We start from the raw sequence: 7254 nt of genomic DNA, 5'->3' as shown, positions 1-7254 counted from the left end.
GAAGTTATTTCCCCTGATAAGAAGCCGTCTTGTTGCCTCATGTCAAGCCAGACGACAAAGCCTGCCAGGCTGGTTATTGTTCGTACTCTTTTCTTTTACAGGGAGAGGACGGAAAGCCAGCGTGCGGCTTTGATAAACGTTTGCCCAATTGGATCGCATTCAAGTTGGTGTGTAAAGCAGTGGGTCCAGAGTGGTGGGTGGGGCTAGGGAGGGGGCAGGATGAAGTGGAAAGAAACCCAAGCCCTGCCCCCAGGCCCTGGCACTAACTTGCTGATGACCTTGGACAATTCCCTTCCCTGCTCCGGGCCTCTGTTTCCTCATCTGTAAAATGGGCAGATTGGCCGGGTGGCCTCCAGGTGCCTCTGTTCCATTCCTCTGTGCTCCAGCCCTCTGATGGGGACAGGGCCCTGGGGGATGGACTGGAGTTGGTTTTGTCTGAGCAGGGAGGGAGCGGAGTGGGCTGGGAGGTCGGGCCCACCTTCCTGAGGGCCCATTCTGTGTGTGTGGGCTGGGCCCAGGGCCTGTACCACATGGAGGTTCTGAGAAGGTAGACTGGGCACAGCACATGGACTTTCTGACCAACAGAACTTTCCAGGAATGCCAGGGCCTTCCATGGGAGGTGGTGATCGCCCTCCCTGTGGAGGCGTTGGGACCAGGTGGTCATCGGGGCTAAGGACGGTACCAGGATGTCTGCGCTGGGGAGACTGGACTCGAAGTGTTTTTTGTTTTTTTATTTTAATTTATTTATGTATTTATTTTTTTTTGGTGTTGGGTCTTCATTGCTGCACGTGGCCTTTCTCTGGTTGCAGCGAGCCAGGGCTACTCTTCGTGGTGGTGCGCGGGCTTCTCATTGCAGTGGCTTGTCTTTGTTGCGGAACACGGGCTCGAGGCACATGGGTAGTTGTAGCACACGGGCTCAGTAGTTGTGGCTCGCGAGCTCTAGAGTGCAGGCTCAGTAGTTGTGGTGCATGGACTTATTTGCTCCGCGGCATGTGGGATCTTCCCGGACCAGGGCTCGAACCTGTGTCCCCTGCATTGGCAGGCAGATTCTTAACCACTGTGCCACCAGGGAAGCCCTGGACTCAGAGTGTTTTGAAGGCCTTTCCAAATCCCCGTGTCTGTGGTTCTGTGTGTCGAGGTGAACTGATGACCACAGAAGATGTGGCTAAATCCCACTAGAGTGTCCCCAGCAAAACACACAACCAAACTCAACAGGGTCCGGCCACACCAAGTGCTGGCAGGAACCGGGAGCAACTGGAGCGTCGCTGCCTTGCTGCTGGGAGGGCCAATCAGGGCAGGCACTGTGAAAAGCAGTTTAGCTGCTTCTCATAAAGGGGAATATACACCTACCATGTGACTCAGCAATCCCATTCCTGGGTATTTACCCAGGAGAAATGAAAATTATGTCCACACCAACAATTCTGTTCATAGTGGCTTTCTTCATAGTGACCAAAAACGGAACACAGCCCAAATGTTTCCAGCAGGTGAACGGATAACAAACTGGGGTCCATCCACGTGATAGATCATTTCTCTGGGCACGTGACAGTGTGGATGGACCCCAAAACAGTACAAGGAAGGAAGGAAGCCAAGCACAGAAGGCAGTGTGCTCCGTGAGTCCATTCATGTGATGTTCTGGAAAAGGCAGGATTATGGATCAGTGGCTGCAGAGTGGGGGTGAGGGACAGGTTTGAATGCAAATGGGGGGGCACCAGGCGATGAGGGATCTGCTGTGTCTTGGCTGTGACGGTGTTTGCAGGACTGTGTATTTGTCTACACTCTTGGAACTGTGTGTCATGAGTGAATCCTAGCTGTGTAAATTGAAGAAGGGCAAGTAAACAATTCAAGCAAAGAGCAGACAAACGATAGGAAACTCTCACCCCAACCCAAAGCAGGCGCCGCCTTTGAATGCAGGCCTGCCACACCCATTAGGATGGCTAATGTGCGAGCACAGATGTAGAGGAAGCGCGTGTTGGCTGGGGTGTGGAGGAATCGGCGCCCTCGGGCACTGTTCACGGGCTGTAAAATGGTGCGGCCGAGGCATGAAAGCCACATGGCAGTTCCTCAAAGCACCGTGATCCAGCAATTCCACTTCTGGGTTTGCCCAAAAGAATTGAAAGCTGGGTCTTGAAGCGATATGTCAACATGCACACCCACGTTCACAGCAGCATTATTCACTGTAGCCAGAAAGTGGAAGCAACCCAAGTGTCCATGCACAGATAGACGGACACACACAGTGTGGTCTGTCCCTACAGTGGGAAATCATTCAGCCTTAAGAAGGAAGGAAATCTTGACACCTGTTACAACGTGGATGGGCCTCTTTTTTTAAACTTTTTTTTTTAGTGGCTTGAGAGACGGCAATTTTTAAAAATTAATTAATGTATTTATTTTTGGCCGCGTTGGGTCTTCGTTGCTGCGCGCAGGCTTTCTCTAGTTGCTGAGAGCGGGGGCTACTCTTGCAGTGCACGGGCTTCTCATTGCAGTAGCTTCTCTTGTTGCGGAGCACGGGCTCTATGCACGCGGGCTTCAGTAGTTGTGGCTCGCGGGCTCTAGAATGCAGGCTCAGTAGCTGTGGCGCATGGGCTTAGTTGCTCCGCAGCATGTGGGATCTTCCGGACCAGGGCTTGAACCCGTGTCCCCTGCATCGGCAGGTGGATTCTTTTTTTTTTTTTTTTTTTGCGGTACGCGGGCCTCTCACTGTCGTGGCCTCTCCCGCTGCGGAGCACAGGCCCCGGACGCGCAGGCTCAGCGGCCATGGCTCATGGGCCCAGCCGCTCCGCGGCATGTGGGATCCTCCCGGACCGGGGCATGAACCCGCGTCCCCTGCATCGGCAGGCGGACTCTCAACCACTGCGCCACCAGGGAAGCCCGGCAGGTGGATTCTTAATCACTGCGCCACCAGGGAAGTCCTGGATGAGCCTTTAGAATATTGTGCTCAGTGACCTAGGCCTGTGTGGGTGCCGAGGATTCCAAGGGCCCTGTCCTGTAGCCCATGGTGGGGAGGGGGGCAGACACGGAACCAGGACTGACAGGTGTGGCGAGCACCGGGGGAGCAGTGTGGGGCTGGGGCCCAGGTTCCAGGGCTCTTCGCAGCTGGGTACCGCCAAGCCGTCCTCAGGAAGCTGCAGCTCAGCCGGGTCCCAAGTGATGTCTGGGGAGTGGGCAGCTGAGTGATGGAACAGGTGGGCAAGCGTCTGGCGCTCGGAGGTTTTGGATTCACTTTTCCACACCTAAGTCCCAGTAGATGGAGTCTTGTTTCTTTTCTTCTTTCCTGAAATTTACTGATATCGTTGTTGTTGTTAGAATAGCTAACATGTTCGTACCCTACAATATCCCAGTACACAGAGGGATCCAGGGTGAAGCCAGCCTCTGTGCACAGCAGGTGTGGCCAGTGTCCTGCCCAGGTGCTGTCACCTCAGTTCCTCAGTGCTCACAGGTCTGCTTCCCACTGCCTGGGCCTGCACTGCATCGCTGGGGGCTTTCTCTGAAAGTGCTGAGGTCGCTCATCCGTTCATCCATCCATCCATGTGTCCATCCATCCGTCCATCCATTCTTCCATCCATCCAGGGGTGAAATGTTTGCTTGGTCACTCAGTCAATGAACATTTTCTGTTAGGAGCTGGTGTGAGGGGACCCCCAGATGCCCACCACCTCACTGCAGAGAAGAGACCCGTGATGAGCAAACAGCTGAAGGTCAGGGCAGTCAGGGAGAAACAGGAGTAACTCCACCCCGACAAATGGAACAGGCAAGATTTCAAAGGAGGTTGAAAGCAAGGTGGAAATACTCCCCTAGGAAAACAACTTTGAAAAATAAGATGGACCTATAAGCAAAGAGGTCCTAGAAACACAGGATCTACGCCTGGCGAAAAGGTCAGTCATGACACTTTGTCACAGACGTGACATTTTGGCGTGGTGGGGGTGAAGAACTAGTTGGGACTTTTATCAGTTTCCACGGTCACACATTTCTGTACTATTTGAATTTTTAGCATATTTCAGAAAAGAAATAAAAAGGGGAAAGAAGGGAATGTACTCCTGGCCATGGTGGCAGGGGATTTTGCACCGTGTAGACGCACCCAGAGCCCCCAGCCGAGCCCAGGCCGGGATCTGAGTTGGGTCTGGCAGGAATGAGCTGCAGGGCGGCCCCCAGCCCCCGGGAGAGCTGGGTGGGGAGTGCCTGCGTTACCAGAGAACACCTCTGGGGGGCAGCAGAGGCCACAGAACACTCTCAGCGTGCGGAGCAGGGACAGGGCTGAACCCAGTGTGGGCGGAGGAACGGAGGAGCCCTGTCCTCCTCTGCGCCGGGGAAAGGGGCGTCCTCCTTCCCTCGAGCCTTCCTACCCCCATCCACACTAGGGCAGGGCTGGCCCCCTGCCTCTTCCCCAGAGGCCCGGAGCCAGTTCTGTTCTCGGTCTCTCTCCCCTGCCCACCCCTCTGTCTGTCTCTCCCCACCCCCACTCCCACCTGCTTCTCTGCGTGTCTCCCTCTCCCCATCCAAAGAGTCATCTTAATGACAAACCTCTTTGTCCTTCAAAGGTGTCGACATCTGTCATTTACGTCACAGGCACTTACAGAGCTTGTCCTGAGGGCCGGACCCTGAGCTGTGCACTGTAGGGCTAGCAGGAAGTCCAAGTCCAACCCCAACCCCTGGGGAGACCGTAGGGCACTCACAGCTAACAGGATTATAAATCAGACCACAGCATGAGCGTTAGAGATCAGGACTAGAGAATACAAGCTGGGCTGGACTGTCAAGGCCGTAATGAAACAGAGTGGGTGTGCATGCTGGCCCCTGGGTCCTCCACAGTCGCTATGATTGGGCCTCAGGTTTAGCTTTGAGCTTCCTGGTAGCCACAGAGAAAAAGGAAACAAGATCAGGCACCCAGGTACCTACCTCCCTGCTCATGGTCAGAAGCGCCAGGCTGTCCAGACTCCACAGGGAGGACTGTCTGTCCTCTCCCAGGCTTTCTGGAGGGGCCACTGAGGTGTCAGGGCAACACCTGGGCACTCTCACTGCCCCTTGCTGGGATGTAACCCCAAAGCATCACTCAGACAGCACAGGAGGGTTGGAGGGATGGAAAGCAAGGACCCAGCCTCCCCCGGGGCTAAACCTTGAGGAATTGAGGGCCTTGACATTCTCTGAATAAATAGCAGGGCTCTAAGCCAGGTTAGGTTTATATTTTTATAACTTAAAAAAATTGAGGCATGAAGTACATGCAGTAGATGCACTTGGTGTGACAAACGCGTGTGATTGTATAACCGTGACCACGGTGCCCCATCTGCCCAGTTCCCTCCTGTCCCCCAGCACCCGTGACCCCTGGTCTCTTCTCTGTCCCTGTAGTTTTGCCTTTTCCAAAATGTCATCTGAACAGAACCCCGTGGTGTGTGCTGGCAGGGCTGTTGAGGGCTGAGCTGTGCAGGCATGCGTGTGTAAGTGTTTGCATGTGTGTGTACCTGTGCGCGCGTGTGTTGCCGGTCCCTCCTCGTGCGCCGGTGGCCCTGTCCACCCACCACCCTCTCTGCCTGACTTGCCACCTCCGCTAGGGATGAGCTCCCTTGGGAATGAACCTCCATCGCTCGTCAGCTGACAGTCCCCCCTCGTTTTCAAGTGGTTCCTAACTGCCAGCCTCCAGTGAAGGGCATGGCCCCCACTCCACCTCCTGGGCACTGCTGGGCACTTTCGTAAAGACACATGAGTGACGTCGGAAAGTGAGGCTGTGGCGCGGGGACCCCGTGGGTACAGCCCCTGGAGGGGCCCTTGTTCTGCTGCGCCTCGTGTCCGTCCTCCCCGCGGGACGCTGGGGGCGAGCGGGGCCATGCGGGTACCTCCGTCCTGGCTCTTGGCATCCGGCTGTCCTGGCGACCCTCCAGCATGAGAGAAGTCAGACCTTCGGGGGTGGGGGGCACACAGTGGGGGCTTCTTAATTCATCCAGGTTGTGGTTCTACTGAACCGTCCCAGGCGGCCAGTCAGCTGCCACCAGCAATCCCCCGATGTCCCGGCCACCCGCTCTGGGGGCAAGTTCTCTGCGTTCCCGCTCAGCTCACCTTCCCCGCTCCCGCCTCCGCGGCTGGCCAGGAGCCCCGAGCCCCGCTGCGGCCGCTGGAGGAGCCGAGGCCCGAGCCTTTCCCTCCCCACAACGAGCGTCAGGCTGGCTGTGTCCTGGTCCTGGGAGGACGGCAGGTTTTGCAGAGCGCGGCTGGGATGCTGGCGAGGAGGCTGGCAGTGGCCTGCCCCTTACTGTTACGCTTGCCCACGCGCTGGGCCTCGCGTCGCCTCGGGCCCTTAGAGGGGCTTCTCCGTCCGCCGCGTGTCCGGGGAGGCTCCAGCGCCCCGGCACAGGGCTGGGGGCCGGGGAACTCACTCTGGGACGAGGCCCTGCAGAGCAGGCCCCTCCTGGGGAGCCCGGGTCTGGGTGCGGGCGTGTGGGCGGTGGCACTGCAGGGCGAGGAGAGGGGTGGGTCTGCCGCCAGCTCCTGCCCACCCCCCTGCACATCAGACTTGGCTGCATCACCCGGAGGCAGTCTGGCAACAGCCTCCTGCACCTTCTCTCCGGTACCGGCAGGGCGTCCCTGCTCCCGGCCTGTCCTCTACCCGCTTCTCTCCCGCCGCCGTGGGTCTGGTTTCCCTCCGCAGCCCCCAGGGCCGAGGCCCGCGAAAGCCTGCACTCTGGGAGCAGAGTGGCCTGAAACCAGAGACGTGAACACCGGGGGATTTGGCTTAAACGCATTAAACGCCATGAACCCGCTGGCCGAAGGATCCCAGCCTGCGCCTGCCCGGTCTGTTAATCTCGTCTGGGCCTCGGGCTAATTTGTTTAGTCCTGCCGGTCAGTTGAAGGTTGACTCAATTGGACTGGGGTTATTTATTTGTGCCCGGATTTGCTAAGTGTCATTGCAGGTACGTGAAGTCTTCATTACGGTGGCGAGATGGCTTCCTTAGGGTGACGGCCGCTCCTGCCCTCCCCCGACCCCCCTTCTCCGAGCACCCAGGCCCCCTCCCGCCTAGGGAGAGCGTGGCAGCCTTGGGGGGCTGGTTCCCTGGTGCAGCCTGGCTTGGGGGGTGAGCACTGCGTTGAGGGTCCAGAGACCCAGGTTCTGATCCATGCTCTGCGTTGACCACCTGTGGCTCTGCTCAGGAAATGGTCACTCCTAAATGAGTCTGGGTGACCTGCTCTCCTGCAGTCATCCCCCTCGAAGGACCCTAAAGGCATCCACCTCCCCAAGCCTCAGTTTTCCCATCCACAAACTGGGAACACCCATCTTCC

General features: G+C 57.2%; 1 long non-coding RNA gene across 5 annotated transcripts in view; it reads left to right on the top strand.

Annotated features, from left to right (window-relative positions):
- The first annotated feature begins 99 nt into the window (after nt 1-99).
- The window catches only part of LOC116740543, a 54214-nt gene continuing 47059 nt past the window's right edge, over nt 100-7254 (top strand). For all 5 annotated transcript variants that reach the window (XR_004345894.1, XR_004345896.1, XR_004345897.1 and 2 more), the window contains exon 1: nt 100-167. This is a non-coding gene — a long non-coding RNA (uncharacterized LOC116740543). The remainder of the gene's footprint in view (nt 168-7254) is intronic.

Source organism: Phocoena sinus, chromosome 15 (assembly GCF_008692025.1).
Source record: "Phocoena sinus isolate mPhoSin1 chromosome 15, mPhoSin1.pri, whole genome shotgun sequence".
Taxonomy (NCBI): Eukaryota; Metazoa; Chordata; class Mammalia; order Artiodactyla; family Phocoenidae; genus Phocoena; species Phocoena sinus.
This window is presented reverse-complemented; position numbering and strand designations above follow the sequence as displayed.